The 19,276-nt window shown below is 38.4% G+C and overlaps 1 long non-coding RNA gene across 1 annotated transcript in view; it reads left to right on the forward strand.

Moving 5' to 3' along the window:
- Positions 1 to 18,148, forward strand: part of LOC107190408 — a 35,144-nt gene extending 16,996 nt beyond the window's left edge. The window contains exons 3-4 of the long non-coding RNA XR_001516256.1: positions 13,316 to 15,093; positions 18,037 to 18,148. This is a non-coding gene — a long non-coding RNA (uncharacterized LOC107190408). The remainder of the gene's footprint in view (positions 1 to 13,315; positions 15,094 to 18,036) is intronic.
- Positions 18,149 to 19,276: the final 1,128 nt, after the last annotated feature.

The raw sequence follows: 19,276 nt of genomic DNA on the forward strand, positions 1-19,276 counted from the left end.
AAAGTCGCGATCCGTCGTGAGACGACGACGACAGTGACATATACCAGATGCCCTGGAATGCAGGGGAATGCATATGCAAAAACGAACGGGTAGAAATACTTCTTGTCAGCAGGAAGACATCGGGGAGGGGGGGTCAGGAATTTGTACGGAGATTTAGACCACACGGATCCATGTATACGCGCGGTGAATGAAAAAGACGAGTCTTTCTCTTGGCTGCATCACCGGGTGAATTTCACGATCCTCCTCTCTAAAGGGTCCCACTTTTTTCGTGCAATATTCGCGCAGAATGCAAACGTTTTCCCCTCGGGGGCTCCATTGTCCCCTTGAAAGTATTAAAGATGGCGACTTCGGGAATCTCTGCTCTTTAAAAACGTTCTACTTTATGTCGCGTACCGCTAGTCAAATTTTACGTGGATTCTTTCGATAGTAGAATCGAACGCTTATAGACTGAATTGATTTTTCCGAATATTTCTCTATGACATTCAGATCGATCATTGGAATGTTTAGGCTTGATAGCCGAAAATTCTGAAGTTAATATAATACATTTTAAAGTGTCAAATTTGTTTTTGTATACTTACCATAAAACAATTTCCTTTTTAAAGAGTGCTTACAATGAAATACCTAACTTAAACGTAAAAATTTCTGGAGTATGTAGGGGAGACCAATAAGCTAAGAAAAAAAGTCCTTTAGAGATGTGCTCATTTTTGCTCCATTTTGAAGAAAATCGGAGAAAAAGGAACAAAAATGTTTTCATTTCTTCATTTATGTATTTACACTTATTTATTCGACTTATCACTTAATTACTGAAGGTACTGTTCGAAATGGTGATCCGTTCCAGCAATGCAAGCATTATATCTAGCACTGACCGGTCTAATTGCACCTGGACATTGCTCTGGTGATATTTAATGAACAGCAGCTACGATGTCTCAATTGTAGGAGCAATTTTTGTGATTATCTCCAAAATGGAGTACAACCGAACAGATCTCGAAAGGACTTTTTTTCTTAGCTTCTCGGGTCCCTACAAGATCCCGAAGTTTAGGCACCCAGTAGCACGTATATTAATTGGCAAAGCTCGATATTTTCACAAGATGTACAGATGAAAAATGCCCTGTAATATCGAAAAAGGACGTTACCGCGTTCGCCCCCCGTGTCTAAAATCCTTTTAGCTAATTTAATCGGTTCTAATTCCATTACGGCCACCGACAACCCTTAAGCTTTGCTGGCGATGGTCGTTCCCATTGCTTAATTCCGTTAATTTCACCTTCCCTTTTATTTTAATCCCCCGTCGCCCCCACCCTCTGCTACGAGGAAAAAATTGTCGAACAGCGGAGCGAAACTCAGAATTGCTTGTTTCAGCTAGAATGATCGGGGAGGCGATCGGTTGAAAACGTTAAAAATCATTTTCTCCCCTTCCGTTTTCATTGCCGTGCCCAGACGCTATAGGATGTCTATTGGCATGGTTATTCGGATCAGTGGTCCTTTACAATCGACCGGCGATCGGTCGGTCGGCCAGCCGTTCTAGCGGCTGCTTTATAAATAGACGATCAGCCTGTAGCCGCAAGGTGGACACATCGAAGATGAAACGTCAGAGTCCGATACGTATCAAAGGGGACCCCGGTTGCTTGGAGAATTAACTTGTGTTAGCTTATCTCTTATAGACACCCATTAACGAGCTGATTAAACGCTCAGCGACGATAAAACGATCTGTAGCATAACTAATAGCGAATTCAATGGTCCGAGCCATTTTTCGTGGTAACGAGCACTCGAATAAACGTAGACTGTTCATGTCATGAACTAACTGTGCAACCTCTTTAGTTACCTGCAGACTTGATTGTATATCTTAACAATGAACGGGATTGATAGTGATTTTAGATGTTTCTAGTTCAGTAAAATACTTCAAGAAATTTTAGTATTAGTAAGTACAGTCATATGTAGTACAGTAAATATCCTATAATTGTTCGCAACTCGGGATCCCGACTCTGCAAACCGTTTCTTTCCAGTACATCCAGTTTTTGAAAAAATCAAATTTGAAGAAAATTGCAAATTTTCAACTTTAGAGCTGTGCTGTGCATTTACAGTAATAGTTATTCAGTTTCTTTTTACAGGCATTAATTCCCTGGACTCTTGCGAACAAAATGATATAAATTGTTATTAAATTATAGACATCTAAATATGTTTAAATAATGTTCAAAGTGAATATCACACCGAAATTGCACCACGTTTTGTTGGTATTCTTTAATTTATTTCAAAAACTAATGGTCTAGGAGAAAATCAAACCATAGAACGCGATAGAGCAGACCTTTGGGCTCAGGAAAGTGTGAAGGAAAGTTACAAAATCTGTTTAATTTAGTGGTACTCAATGACGGCGGTCGCCTTGCCTGCCGCTCAGCGTAACGGAAGCGTTAGGCGCGCATGGCCAGTACTGTCGGCGCCGCGTATTTTGCTGAACTATTTCGCTTCCCTATTTAAAACAAAACCGATTTTGTAACTGTCCTTGACACTTTCCTGAGCAGGAAGGTCTACTCTATCGTGTGCTATGGTTACATTTTCTCGTAGACTTTTAGTTTTTGAAATGAATTAAAGAATATCAGCTAAAAGTGGTGCATTTTCGGTGTGTTTTTCACTTTGAACATTATTTAAACATATTTAGGTGTCTATAATCTAATAACAATTTATATAATTTTGTTCGCAAGAGTCCAGGGAATTAATTCCTGTAAAAAGAAACTGAATAACTATTACTGTAAAAGCACAACACAGCTCCAAAGTTAAAAATTTGCAATTTTTTTCAATTGATTTTTTCAAAAACTGGACGTGGTGGAAAGAAACGGTTTGCAGATTCGTATTTAGCTCATAAAGATCTATCAAAAACGCTCATTGACAATTGCAAAAACGAAAAAAAGTTAAGATTTGTTGAGCAGTGTTATCGGACAGATTCCCTCCGTACAATTAAAGGGTATTTACTCTAAATTAGTTTCCGTAGTTGTCTTCATTAGTGAATGTGTCATGATAATGATTGAAGTGTTGCGGTGTTTTTAGTTGGTTTCAGGTTCGAAAATGAGTTTCAAAGATTCCGATTGTTATAATACCGTTTACCACTTATAGGATATCGACATTAACGTCACTGTTTAATGTTTGGAATTCCAAGTATGATTAGTGACATCAGAGTTTGTTTTAGTTTAAATGTCCGCACAGTTGATTATACTTTTGATCTGGTTTCAAAATTTGGTAGAAATGTCTCGTTGGTTGTCATGAATTAGAGATTGCGTCATGATAGTTTGCGACGTTATTAGGTTTCTGCAATATGAGGTTTGAATTGAAAGATTGAAGATTAAATTGAGATTGAAAGATTTTATGGTAATAAGACAGTAATTCCGTTTTACTTGCATCGCAAAGTGGATCGCGTGACAACAATTGCCGGAACGATGTGTCGAAGACAAGAACAAGGAATAGTAATAGTAATTACCGATCGATCAATACATAGTTGTGACCAAATGGTTATAGTGTCCATGTAATGGTTAACGAGGCTGAATGAGACTTCAGAACCAATTAATAATATAAACAACCGCAATTTTCAGAGTGCATTTAGGTATCAGTACAAGAAATGACTTCTATTATGAGGCGTACCGTTGGGCAATCCACTATTTCATCACAAATCCAATGTTTTTTCTTTTTAAATGGGGTTTAATGTCGCATCAACTGCTTGAATTGGTGGCTATTAGCGACAGTTTGGACCGAGTAGGCTATTGTTGTTTCGATTATTTTGTCCATTAGCTTCGTTTCGTTGAGAAATGTTAGTATCATACGGATCTTGCACATTTCTTAAGGTCGTTTCAGTCAGATTTTATTGACTCACATTTGAGAATTCAAGGTAGTCTAGAATGTTATGTTTTTAGCAGTTACAATGAGAGTCAGAAGTAAGTACACACCTTATAAAGATGAGATTCGTGTAATACTTCTGTAGCATCCTACTATTGTAAGAACATGGTAATAATACAATTGGAGGCAATCCAAATTTCGAGAAAAAGAAATTCGGAGTTGTAACCACAAAATTGTTTAAATATCGTTAAACGTGGTGAATTTATTATTATGGTTTCGGACAGAATGGCAATCTTTGGTGTTGGCCAGGTTGTTTTTATTCATGGTACTATGGACAAATTTGGATATTTATAAACAAATTCAGCTACAAGTGCATTCATGAATTTTTCAGCGAGATCGTGACCCAAAATATACAGCAAAGGTGGTTAAAAATTGTTTCCGGAAAACATTTTCAATCATTTAAGTCCTCCACAGTCACCAGATCTCAATGTAATTGATCATATGTGCGAAATATTAGATTCTTAATTGAGAGAAATAAATATGCATAAATCCCATACTTTCAAAGTGTAAACTCACTTTTGACTCTAATTGTATTATATAATCACAGACTTCACAATAAGTTGGGTTACATTTAGTTATTAAATGGGAGTGAGTAAGCTTGGTATGGTTGACTTTGATTCTACTGATGACTGTCTGTTTCTTTCTGCTAAGATTTGAGTATTCTTGATGAAAATATTGGTATCGGTGTCTAACAAGGGAACATTACCGAACTCACGCATGCCGATTTTATTGAAACTTATACATATATGGAAGATTGTCCTCCAAAAAATATTTGAGACGTATCTTTTTTTATCGACCATCGTCCATGCTGAGGGGGTGATAGTTCCCACAGTGGAAGGATGACGATATATTTTTTGGAATATCTCGGAAAGTAGAGGAAGTAGGAAAATATTTTTTGTTATAAAAATTTTGTGTTTTTGAACGGGGAATTTACTCATGAGAAAATTTCAGAAAAAACGATCTCTTCAAATAATGTATTTAAAATTATCTTTTGTTTCATTTTCGTATGTGACTAAATTCCCTTTTCAAAACCACTCAATTTCAAAACAGAAAACTTTCCTGCTCCCTCTAGTTTCCGAGATATTCTAAGAATTATTTCTTCATCCCCAACTTTGGGTGCTGTTATCACCCCTTAAGATGGACGATAACCCATAAAAGAAATGCATCTGAAATATTTTTTGGAGAACTATCTACTATATACATACTATGTAAGTATTAATTAAATCGATGTGTGCGTATATAAATTTATAAAATATAATATTCGTCATTATTCTCCAAACGATCAACGTTCTTTTTTTTCGGCGTAAGGACAGCAAAACTGTACCTACCTACTGAATTCATTCGAACTATATATCATTGTCTCATGAACAACATTGTATAGCGTTACGCAACGATTCTCCTAATGTTTGTGGGCGAGAAATCCTCGGTGAAGGGATGAACGAGTGAATTCCTCTCAAACATACGTCTCGGTTATCCGAACCAGGTTGCTTCTCGTTAGATCAGGATTAAACGGAGCTCCGGCTGTGATTTAGTAGTACCGTAGATGGTATCAAAAGGAGACAATTGGACGCGTTCGCCAGTTGTGTATCGTCAAATTCAATGCAGACGTCAGAAACGTCCTTCGAGAGGGGCTGCGAGAAGTAGGTGTACAGCGACGACCGACAACGATCACGAAAAGTCTCTGCGAGAGATATTGATTTGGTCGTCCCGCTTTTTCTGCGGTAGTCACGTGAAAGAAGAAGTGTGACGAAGCTCGAAGCCGCATTCGTGCACGTAGTAACGTATATCGATTCGACCGAGAGAGCGAACGAAGTCTCTCGAGAGCACGCGAAAAAAGCTCCACGCACATAAAAAAGGATACGAGGATTACGAAAATCCTGTTTGTCTGTCCTATTCTCGCGCTTAATAATCGTCGATCGAATCGATTAAGATCACTTTTTGATACGTTGACGCTCTGTGTACATCGAAGGAAATTAGTTTGCAGTCTGTTCTCGTCTTTGCACGCTCGAACACGCGAAAACGCCGCCTTAAACGATTGCTATACCGAGAGGATATCGAATAAAAGTTTGCCGACCGATTAGGTGGTTACTCAGATAGCACCGTACATCCAAAGGACGTCCGGTTCATGTCCAGTTTATACCGAATGTCCCACGTCCATTTTGGGCATTCGTAGGATGTTCTAGAAACGTCCTCAAGATTGAAATGTTCTAGGAATGTCCGTTTCTTAAGTCTTACGAATGTTCTTAGGATTTAAGTTTCGGATGTTCTGGAAACGCCGTCTCAGAAGTCCTACGGATGTTCTCAAGACTTAAATTTCGCATGTTCGAGAACTGTCCGCTTCTTAAGTCTGACGAATGTTTGTAGGATTTAAATCGGGTGGTTTCGTTTAGTAATTTTGGCTCAATGTTATTCCGTGCAAGGTGATGGTACCCCATGAGCAAGGTGTCATTCCTTAGAGAATCAATTCAACTTTCTTAAACAATCAACAAAAGTGTAACGAAAATGAACGAAATTTGAAAAAATATTTTTTTTCTTAAACTGTCTGTAACCAACACAGAATCAGTATTTTGCTTTGAAAATAAAAATAAACACATGTAGGCCGTTGGATAAAGGTTTAAAAAATAAACGACACGTATACGCAACGAGAAAAAAAAAAGAATCCGTTTATTAGGAAACGCAGCAAGCCGGACCACGCGTTGTTTCGGTCACACTACTATGAATCTCTCCTTCGACGCGCTTCGCCCGTTGACATCGTCATCAAGCGAAAAAATTGACAGTCGCGCCTTTGTTCGTCGCCAGCCCCGTCTCTATTCGGGTTCGACACACGGGGATCTCATAACAGGAGCGTATCTTAGAAGAATAAAATCTTACACACAATGTACACACAGATCATAACCCCCAGAATTATATTTTTCATTATAATTCCTTATACATAAGGAATTTAACCCTTTATTTATTAACAAGAATTAACCTGATCTAATTTGTACTAAGTGCAGAAATCACAGAAAAGTTAATCTTTTATTTTTTAAACACAAAGCAACCTAACCCAAGTTCTATCACATTGCACAGAATCCAATCTAACCGTAATTTTAAACATTTGGGAAACGTTTCTTATACCTACGCCTTTTAAGGCATTACCGTAGGGTTTTTAAAAACTCTTTGAACGGTCTCAAAAAGTACAGAGAATGTTGAACCAGGACGTTCTACTTTAGAAATAGGACCTTCCTAAACATTTAAAAATCTTAACGAGGACGTAAGGGGGATATGGGGACCCTTTCGGGGCATGCTCCGAATGTACCGAACATCCGGAATGTACGTTCTCCGGACGTATGTATCTACATATGATGTTTTTGCGCTGTTTGGGCAATGTATGTATATATATATATTATAAAGAAGAAATTCTTCTTGAGTTTTCGTAATTAGGCATGTTGTGACGTTAAAGATACACATATTGAGAAAGAAGTTATTGTGCATATTTTAGACATATTAGACATATTTACTCTACTACAATACGGTGTAATAGTTTTTTGATACTAGTTGTAAATGTATTCCAACGTAAATAATGTAAATACATTTACGAGTATCAAAAAAGTATTACACCGTATTGTAGTAGAGTAAATATGTCTGACATCGAAACAAAAAAAAAACTTTTGATTTATTACATACGGTTGCTTAAATAATGGAAGATAAATCGAAGAAGAACGTATTTTGAGGCCACAAAAATATTCGGGAAGGAGTGTTTGTGAACATTATGCTGAGTTGTCATTCGATGTTGCTGGGAATTGAATATTCCATAGTCTCGTTTTGAATCTGTATAAGGACTATTCCGTTGTACATATTATACAATATTTCATTGCGAGAAAAGGTCAGTGCATGAAATACAAAGCCTCTTACGACTTCTTGTAAAGGGTTCGAATGTTTGTGTTAGATTAAAATTCGCTCCTTTTTGCTTTTTCATCTATCGTTTAAGCAACCGTATGTAACAAATCAACAGTTTTTAAATATTTTTGTTACTTGTATATTTATTTTAAATATATAGCTTAGAAGTCAAAATTTTATCGGTGTTCGAATATTAATGTAATTGTAAGTGAATAAAGTGCGCTTGAAATAGATACAAATCTCGGTAAAGTTTAATCGAGTTTTCATTCTGCTTTTGATACAGGGGAATCTGTTACGAGGGAAATTTTTGTTTAATATCGATTTCGTTAATTTCAGTTCTGCTTCATAATTGTGAATTTTCATAAACATCCGCAGTCCAATTACTATCAGATAATTCATGCTTATGAAGTAAAAAGAATTACATTTCATTAGATTTCCGAAAAAGAATTATGTTCCATTGGATAACCGATTATAGACACTTAATCTAGAAAGACAGTGAGGTATTACAAAGAACAATAATTTTCGGAGTTATAAAATTTTAGGTGACGCGAATATTGAATACAATTTGTTAAAAATATAATTTTTATCGTATTAATAAGTCTCAATAATAATTAGAATTAATTTTCGAGACAAAGGTAAAAAATAATATATCAATGGAAAAATGGCGAAAATAGCAAGAAATCGGGAATAATACGTTGCACGCGGCAATTTATGTAGCTTCCTTAGAAAAAAAGTGCCTTCTTATTACTTGCGCCCGCGTCGACAACCGTGTGTATCTATCGCATGTAGGTATGCACTTTCAGAAATTTATCCTAAGTCAGTAAATGTATATTCAGTGTTTCTTAATCGATTTAAGAACAAGTAGAAGTATGTAAGTCGGTCATGAATCAGAAAGAAGTATGATGTAATATTGAAACTTTTTGTTTATACTTCTTATTTATCATTTATTTCACATTTTTACCATTAGATATCGCTTATATTCATTAATTGAATGGAAATCTCGAATAAGGGTCTATAGTACATAGTATATGTATAGGTCTACAGTAACTGTCGATCGTTTTAGTATACACAGCTTGCAGATATTCCGTCAAAAGGCGATGCAATATGGAACACAAGAAGCACATTAGGCGTTTGAAACTTGCGGAAGAAAGGTCTGCAACACAGTTTAGAAGTGAGGTGTATAAATGTACGGCCTATAGCTCTTCTGTTGGTCGTTTCAATGAAGTAAAGTATACATATAGTCTATGGCACAGGATAAATTCATCGCAACTCACCGAACACAGTATAACTTAAAACCCGTTTTTTATCCAAAATATGTTAAATGTGCTTTAAACCCTTATTCGAGGTTTCCATTCAATTATGAAGACATTAAAAAGGTACGATTTAGGGGACCGGTACGCTATATGCAATTATTCCCTTTGTAACGCCTGGTAGCCAACCTGTTAACCCTCTGAGTAAGGACGTTTTTAATGTTCGTAGAAACAGTGATGCCTATTTAGGTCCGTCTGAAACCCTATGCCTCCTTCTTCATAAGCATACTTTCGAACGGGATCATTAAAAAAACACCTGCTTTGTTTATACGACCATATATGATACAGTTCCAACCTTAATTTATATTTACAAATCGATGAGTTTGATAGACCTTTTAAACATTCGAGTCTAAACGGACTCGGGTCACCGTACTCCATCATGGGTTAATCAATTTTAGTAATATTCACACATTGTTCTTAATCTAATAAAGTTTCATTATTTTTAACGTAATAAAGTTTCTAATACATTAATATCATGCAGTCTATCGTTGACCCACTACATACAATATCATCTGATACACTTGCGCTCGTGTTGCTTTCGACACTCGTCGCGTGACTGTACGTTCGTCATTCAGCGACGGTTAGTTCTCATCGCTCTAAATTTCTGGTACAGGTCTGAAATTTCTATCTGCAAATTTAAACTTTGGAATTTACATTAATACCACACAGTCCACCGGTTGACCCACTATATCGTGTGATACACTTGCGCTCGTGTTCTTTCGGACTCGCGTGACTTTACTTTCGACATTCAGCGACGGTCAACCTCCCCTGCAGCGTCGTCGATCTATCCTACCCCTCCCTCCACCCACACTGTCCGGAAAATCCCAGGGAAAACAAACGTTTCGACCGAAAACGTTTTTCCTTCCCGTATTTTCTAGTATGTTGAACGCGCGCATACGTCCCTATAATTCTTGTCGGGTAACATGAGAAACGAGTCGACCGCCTCGGGGTCCGCTTTTCGTAAGCGGCTTACTTGCGTGACGGAAAATTGTACTACGCTGCACTTCTCCCACCGCCCCCCCCCTCCTCAAACCCCTTTTGGCCTTTCTTTTTCTTTGCCTTAACTGTCTCCGGCTCGTATATAAAGCGCATACTTATTCGTGGACGTGTGTATGTACGTACGCGTGTCTCCGTATTTCTTTCCTCCCATCCCCCGTTGGACTTTTCGCGATGCACCCCGCCCGAATAAACGCAGTTTCTCAACGGTTAATGTACGATATCAGCTGGAATTATACGGCTCCGCGAGCTTCACAGATAGGATTTCGTATATTATATGTATACGCGATAAATAGAACGTTCCCTCGGTTATATCCGAGAATCGCTTTGAAAACTCTGCTGCTCTCGTTACAGGCTTCATCTCGATGTCCATCCGATAAGATTAGAAAAATTTGTGGGAAATATTGGTTTGTAGCTTTGTCGATTAGGTATGGATTGGATGGAGCGGATTGCTTTGCAAATGAAAGTTCACGTTTGATTGATATTTTCGGTGCATAGGAGATTGTTTAATGTTCGTTCGATGAAAATCAACTCGAATGAAATGCTGTTGATACCCTTAGTCTACAAATACAAAAATGTGAGGTGATTATATGTACGAAGAAGGCTACGGAGTTTGGTCAGTGCAATCACGAATGTATGTGTATTTGCATTTGTTGCTGAAGAAATGTTTCTCTTCTTTTCCATCACGGTTTTGTTACTTTTCTGGGAAGCGTTAATATACTAATATCAAGTTAAATGCATGACTCTTACGTTCGTGTGCACTTAATGTAATGAAACGTGTGTTATTCAAAATATTCATAGTATATTTTCATTATTAAAGAGAATAATGGAATTAAAGAGAAAAAAACGGGAAACGAATAATGAGGTCAGGAAAGAAAGAAATACAGAGTTTGTATTCGATATACCTGTGTAATAATGTTTCTGATGAACATATGATTTTTGCAATTTCTTTGACCGTTAGACATTATAAGATTTTCCATTAAGGTATAGGTGACTTATTTACCTGGCTCTGTAATTCATTTTTGTAATGTATCGAATTGTTTAACTTCTCTCAGTAGATGATTTACTTCTAAAAAGTAGCGTTGTTAATTGATATTAAAATTTAAATTTAAGATTTAGTTACGAAAAATCGAATCATATATTTGCATAATATAAAGTTATTTCTACGTTAACTTGTTTTTTTGTTGAGCGGGGGCATTGAATTTCTTTCGAGGTGCCATGTAACAAGGTAATAGCGACAGATCCGTTATTTGTCTATAAAATGAAACAAACGAAGTTGTTTCACCTTGTTGCGAATACTGAAAGTAAAAGTTAAATTTTATATGGTGAAATCTACCGTTACTGGAATTAACAAGAGATGGATAACTGTTCACAGAGTTTTAAGACTGATTATTACTTAATGTTTCAAATGAGATTAGCGAAATATTACTAATACAATTTGATTATATTTCTTTGATAAGTATATTGTTCGCATCGTTATTCTTTGTAAATGTATACATTAGGGCACGGTATAGTCAATTAGTAAAATATTTGACTTACGGACTATAGGTTCCCATTACGTAGGTTCTGTCATATTTTTTCCATTGTTTTACCATCCATCTTACAAGGGAAGGCTGGGAAGTGCCCTCCTCCGATTTTGATGAAACTTCGTATGTCTGTTAAACAGTCAAAAATAAGGGATACGTACTATTTTTTATCGGCTGAGACGCGACTTTAAGGGGTGAAACCACCACTCGAAATCTCGACTCGAAAATACTATCTCGAAAACCAGAGGAGATACATGAAAACTTCTAATGGACGAGGTTTGCGGTTTTTTATGTAGAATAATAGGGTGCTAACAAATTGTCCAAAATATAATTTGTTTATAACAAAAAAGGTTCCCACCGAAACTTCGAGGGGTAGTTTCAACCCTTCAAGTCGCGTCTCAACCGATAAAAAAAATACGTATCCCTTATTTTTTACTGCTTAACAGACATACGAAATTTCACCAAAATCGGAGGGGGACACTTCTACCACAATTCGGATCGTATCATCTTACAAACTGAAAGCTTCATTTGCGAATTGGAGATTTCGTGTTCGTCCAAAATCGTCGGAGCCAAAAAATCATTTAACACGTTGACTGGCCATATCATAATTAAAGTTGTTTACGACAAATTCGACAATAAGTTGTTGCTTACTGCAAATAATAACTAAATTGGATCATGTTAATTAAAAAAATTAAGCAATCAACTTGCCATATATTCGATATTGAAATTAACTTGACCGAATTAATCTGAAAGAATATAGCACCCAGGGTCTACATGAAATCCGATTAAAATAACTTTCACGTTTAGGGTCGATATTATTCAACACTTTTCCTCGAATTTAGACTACTTTGTGAATTAGTTTGAATTCGCCCAGACTCTTTCATGTCCTTATAATACAGTTCACTGGTTAAATATAGACGAAGCTTGCCGCATTTGGCTAGAAGTAGGTAGACTGACGAGCAAACTCGGCTTCCTCTAGGGGGAAAAAAGCAACGTAGGTGTAAGGGATTCGTACAGCTTCATACATTTATTTGAAACGTTAAAATAAACGTTAAACCGAACGTTAATTTGGCATAAATTTCAGTAATTCCCGATACCAAGTGGTAGGAGGCCCTTAACCCTACGCCGTTTTTTCCCCTAGCGGAAGCCGAATTTACTTGCGAGAGTACATTGATTCGCGATTGTTTCATTATTCACAACAATCGTGTGGCCTGATGGGATTTTCGAAAAATTTCTCGTTGTATTTAACGTGTTAAACAGCTCGCGGCAATCGACGGAATACTTATTCTCCGTGTTATCTAATCTAATCTAATCGATACATCCTTCGGGAGTACATCATCTTGCGCAGAGAAAACAAAAACGAGACGATTTCACGTTTCAATAATGACCCGGAGTCTGTACAGTTGTGGTCGGTCGATGATCGTGCGTTCTCGACACCACGAGACGCAATCTTCGTTTACTCGATTAAGCGTGCTTGCATTGGTAGTCCTGCGCTTTTTTTCTATTATGTATACCTTCGCCCATCCGCGGCCTATGCTTGATATCATTTCCATTTACACTTCCGCCCAGCCCACGATCTCTGTCTCTTTCTATCTGTCGCGTTGCTAAACCCTTTCGTTGAGCCATCGCCCCACCTCCCAAGCCCACCAACTAGCAGCCCCACAGGCCTCCCCCCCCCCCCCATTGCATCCGCAGTAACGCGAGTTTTCGCTTTTGGTATGTTTCCAGAACAGCAGAATCCGAAGTTCGACCGCGGGAGGAACCAGGAGTGCACCGAATAAATGACGTAAATCCGAGGAACGGAAACGCAACGTCACTCGCTAACTCGCAATCCCCCCTTCCCCCCACCGTACCTCCCCCTTTTCTGTCTTTCTCTTTCACCATTTCCACGTCACCTCCCGTTCCCCCTTTCGTCCAATCCGACGCGACCCGAGCCCGGTGATCCACGATCCAAAACAGAGCCGAGAACCCACCATCACTCTCTACCCTCGCCTTTTTTACCCGCTTTGTCGCCTACCGCCTTGCTTACACTCTTTACCAGCCTTCCTCTCTCGGCCTCCTTCGTAAAGGGAACAACGGTCTGTCCTTTCGTCTTCGTCTACTTCCATCCTGCGGCCCGTGGAAGGATAACCCAGGCTCACCTTTCCAACGTTCAAGAGCTCCTTTCTAGCTCCGTTTTCTGTCTCCTGGTTCAGTAGACTCTACCACACCGAGACCACACGCTTCAGAACCGGCTTGAAGGACACCAGGACCGGCTTTTTGAAATACACACCTATTCGATATACACAAACACACGTAAGCACACACACACGCACACACACAACACACACATAGATCTGTCTCTCTGTAATAAAAACTCCAACGCAGCCAGCCAGCAACAGCCAGCCATATATCGATCAAAGAAAACAAACTCGCGCCTAGAGAGCACACATACACACGTACACGTACACAGACACACACACACACTCCTCGTGGTCGACGTTTAGCTTCGAAAGGCTTTCAAGCTTTGCCCAAAAATCTACTACGCGCCTTCTAAAGCTCCTGCGAAGTGCATCGCGCGAAGATAAAACAGAAAACAGAGGAATCGAAGAACGACGATCTTCTTGGATCGACCAAAGCCGCAACATCGCCTGAATAAACGAAAAACTTGTGAGGGGACAAGAAAAAATTACCGCATCGAAGCCACAGAGCCTAATCGCTGTTGATAGATCTCCTACCGTCTCCCTCTCTATTTCCCGTGAAACGAACACGGTCCTCTTCCACCAGTCGCCAACCGCCTGCCGTTGTGTAACTCCCCGTGCCTGAACACACACACGCCTACGGTGCAACGGTTTTTGGTGAACACACATCATCGTCCGCATTCGAGATCGTGTGTACGAGCGCTGGAATCACGAAGGGAGGAAAGAATCAGTGAAAAAAATAATATAATAATAAGAACAAAGAAACAGAAAATACAGAAGGGAAACAACAGCCACACTTTCTCTCTCTGTCACTCTATCGCTGTCCAGCTAACCGCTAACTTGGCAAACGGCGCGCACTTGAGCTGCACTGTCTCTCTGTAGCGACTAACCGCTGCGATCGATAACGCCCAACAGTGCGCACGATAAAGAGCGAGCAGCCGATAACCACGGGCGATATCGCCACACGGTCTAAGAATAGTTTAGAATCGCGTGACGAAGCCACCACGACAATCGCGAGCGTTTTACACGGTGTTCGATATAATACATACGCGACAACGAAATACAAGTAAGGCAAGTTCAAGAAACAAACGACGGGGTTTCTGATCAACGCGAGTTTATTCGATCCTAGTTACCACCTTTCTTCACTTCGTCGACGTCGTTGGTGTGTTGTCGAACGGTTACGCGAGTTTTACGGTTCGTCATCGTCCTCATCGTAGTCGTCCGCACGGAAGATATACAGTGAACTGGAAGACCAGCAACTTGTGTGACGGGACCGCGTTCATGGAACAATAAGATCGCACGTTGCACGAAGAGAGCCTTCGAAAGGTACCAAAATTTATCATTGTATCAATGCTACCCTCCCCTCCTCGGCCCACCCACTTGCGGGATTTCGAGCATATATGTCACATAGTAAAAGCGTGAAGTTTAGTAAATGTATACACTGAAAAGTATGAACCGAATATAAGAATGTATATACACTATTTCTGGTAAATGTATGTATTTTCTAGATGATGCACACATTTCTTACAGCACGGTAGTAAAAGGCATAATGTCGAAAGTATAATTTTTGAAGATATAAGTGTGTCTAGCGAACAAAAGTAAAAACTGGAAACTTAACAGTTCATTTGCAAATTTAGGGAACATTTGTAAGAAACTCGGTTATTTTTATTTAATACGATTATATAGAAAGAAATATATATAATGTAAAATGAATACTTCGGTTATATAAATTAACAGAAAATTTTTCTTCATATTGTTTTTATTCATTTTAGTAACATAACCTAAATGAATTGTACCCGTAAAATTACCTATGTATATGAACTCTAAAGACGCGTTTTTATTATGCTAAAGTTTATAGGTTATATGATTCATATGAACAAATGCTAGCAAAAAGGGTTGTTTTGAAATTGATGCATTTTTGTTCGTGCGTGCTTTTACTAAATGAAAATTGTAAATGTATGAATTTATTAGTAAAAGTATAAATTTCGTTCCTTGTGAATGCATTTACTAATCAGATTAATCAGTGTATAGATTGACTAGGAAATGTATACAGTTACTGAATAAACGCTTTTACTGTAACGTATTGTATACATATGGATCCAAGTCTTAAGGGCTGAGCTTAACCGTTGTTGGGTTGTAACGTGTTAAGTTACAGGACGATTATGTTTTCTTTTCTTTTTTCATTATGGTTCTTTATGGTTCTTTATGGTTTTTTATGGTCGCTCTAACTTGTTTCTGCAAAGAGGAATTATTTGTATAGAACACTTTCTGGATTCTACAATTCCGCCACTTTTGAAAATCTAAGAGTGTACAGTACCGTTTAAAAGTTTCGAGTACTTTTCAGTGTTTTTAGAAACATATTTTATAGAGAGAATTTCCGATATGAATAAAATCTCTGATCCTGTCGTCCACTACTACTAAAGAAAAACCGTAAAGCAATGATCTTGGTGTATTCACTGCGTTCGAAAAAATTGGTACATGTGCGCAAGAAGCATTGTTTATTCGGACAATAAAGGGGCGCTTTAAACTTTTGGGCAGCAGTATCAGCATTTTGTTTAATAAGTTATGGGTGCATGTGCCTTTATGATGAATAATATGTTAATCGAAATTTTTGAACGGTTGCACAGATGAATTCGGAGCAATTATTTGAATAAAAGTATGTCCCTTCGGTAGTCGGTATTAATGCGCCGAGGAACAGAAAACAATGATATATATTTGTCATACCATTCGCGTATAGTTCTTTAACTGTATATTTCTAATGTTTTCATAGAAATTTCCGAAATGTTTCGATTTCCAAATAACGACAAGTGCCTTTTGAGAATATGAGATAAGAATCAGTTACACTTTTGTATTATTATGCACGGAAAGTAAGGTTATCTGGGATTCAGTTTTAAGTTTTCGTACACGTTACAATCCATCATTGCGTTCACAGTTATAAATGAAAAATTCAAGTTGTATACAAAATAGGCCACAACTAGTAGTCAGAAATGTAGAGAGTTCTATGATAATGAAACTAATCTTCCAAAGAACGTGTTTTTGGGTTACTCAGAGCAACGCTTCAAGGCACAGTGTCCTTCGGTGGTCGTTCCTCATTTTTCCTGCCGACAGTGTCACTCTTTTGTCTACCCCGTCAGGTCAACGCCAGCCTTGTCTCGTGGAATCGGTCATAACGATGTTCCTTCCGTGAGTCCTGGCGTAAAACCGGCCATTGTCCTATTTGCCGAACAATTTCTATCTTCAGAAACATCCGAAAATCCAGTCGCTGTTTATGTAAATAAAGTATATTTGGTCAGTGTAAGTTTGCAAATTAGTCCTACAGGAGTTGCAGGCAATTTACTTCATACTGCGATATCAGAGGTGTACAAATCAATTTAAAAATGTAATGTAACCGTCGTGAGTTCGAAACGTGTAACCGCAATTTGAATTATATTATTTCATAGAAAAGTACAGTTTCAGGCGTTAATTTATAAAAAGTGAACGTTAGTCAGAAATTTATTTCCTGTATCAGGTATACCTTAATAATAACCAAAAAATATTATTAATTTTTGAATAATACATAGTGAAACGCAGCAGTATCTAGGAGAGCGTAATCTTGACCCTTAGAATGTTCATGAGATTAAATAATTGTTTACCAAATGTTTACTCATTCAAGAAGTATTCTTTTATTACAAAAATTCTAATTTCCACATTTATGCGATTGAAAATGACGAAGATACTTTTTTCTATATTGTATTCGATATTGGCAACTCTATATCCAGACTCAGACAATAAATTTAACCATCTCCGATTGACGTCTTCACTTCAATACGTTTTGTAGGTCTGGGTTAGGTGCCATCAATATAGAAACACGTGCGTTCAGCTGTAAAACGCGGACCTTTGTCTTCCGATTTATCAGGTCAAGCGAATAATTTATTTTCATATTTCGTTCGGTCTCGAACCGTTCCCGTATCTGTTGTTGTATAATTGCAAGTAGACCTGGACAATAGATCCGCCGAAGAACGACGAGGAAAAGCTTGACCCGATTCGGAACGCTTGCATTCATCACCTGTAAGACTAATTTGCACATTTCACTTTGGTCGGGCATCGATTCAAACAAGTACATGCCTATATCATACCCACCCTTAAATCTCGCACAGCTACGCGAGGCGAAAAATCGAAGGAAATGTCTATAATAAAGTTCGAATTCCCTGGAATTCCCGCAAGTGCCGGCCGAGTTGAGGGCTCAGGTCAGAATAAACAAAAACTCAATTGTATCCTTGGCAAGATCAGCCGGTGCGAGTGAACGCGAGGCGAACACGCCAGAACCGGAGGAAGAGGATAAATCACAGTCGATAGGAAAGCCTGTCCGTACGCTAAGGAGGAGTCCCGTGGTCTTCCAGGAGTGGAAGTATGGCAATGGTCAACATGAATAACCTACTGAACGGCAAGGATTCCCGGTGGCTCCAGCTCGAGGTTTGCAGGGAGTTCCAGCGCAACAAGTGCACTAGGCCCGACACGGAGTGCAAGTTCGCTCATCCGCCAGCTAACGTCGAGGTGCAGAATGGACGGGTCACTGCTTGCTACGACAGTATCAAGGTAATTAACCATTGTATAATCGAGTCGATAATCGTGGATAAGTTGGCCACCATTGAACGTCTACTATTCTCTATTCCGTCGTCTTTCATTGATAAGGTTAAAGTCTTGTCGAGGGACCAGTCTCATGAATCTGTTATAATTTCGTTGAATTTCGCCATTGTGCTCGCATGACCTTCTTGGATCATACTTTCCTTCATTTTACTCGGAATGTTTTACTGACGTTATTTAAATTTCTTTTACTCATGGTACCTTAATAATCTGTGCCGCCGTAATATGATGGTCCTTTCATTGCTCCGTGCCATTCTGTAGACTGCGTCGTGTCCGTGAAATATTCTTTCGTTACAACCTCGGTACAAGTTGGACGGTATTTCTACAGAGAACTGCACCAGCAGAGTAATATTTCGTTTTTTTAGGAACAGACAATGTGATTCACCCTCGGTATTTATCGCATAGCGTGGTCAAGTACATAGGTAACGTCATAACGAGAACGTATTGTATGGACGATATTGTAGTGTCGAAAAGAGATACAGTTTTAATGCCAATGCCGAGAATAAATGAAAGTCTTTTAATTTTGTGGTTTTGTGGTACCCTGGCATATGTGATCTAGTGGTATTCAATTCTAGACTCTTTGCGCTGTGATATTTTTCAAATTTTATCTCGTATGTTCGTACAATATTTTGTCTAGAATGTACACCATCGGCCGTTAGTCAACCTGAGAAATGTATGCATTTATACCTTACACGATTGTCTAAAACTCAGTACAGTCAAAAGTCAATGAGGCGTTTGTCCTCTTTGATGTCTGACAGAACCATCAATACCGTGAACAAATTTTTTCTTAATTCTAGATTCTATAAATTTAAACGAACAATTCGCAAATGTGGTCCATTGGTAACTCATCCAGTTAGAAATTTCAGACCGTAATGGTTAATTTCGA

The sequence above is a fragment of the Dufourea novaeangliae genome, unplaced genomic scaffold, assembly GCF_001272555.1.
Source record: "Dufourea novaeangliae isolate 0120121106 unplaced genomic scaffold, ASM127255v1 scaffold194, whole genome shotgun sequence".
Classification (NCBI taxonomy): domain Eukaryota; kingdom Metazoa; phylum Arthropoda; class Insecta; order Hymenoptera; family Halictidae; genus Dufourea; species Dufourea novaeangliae.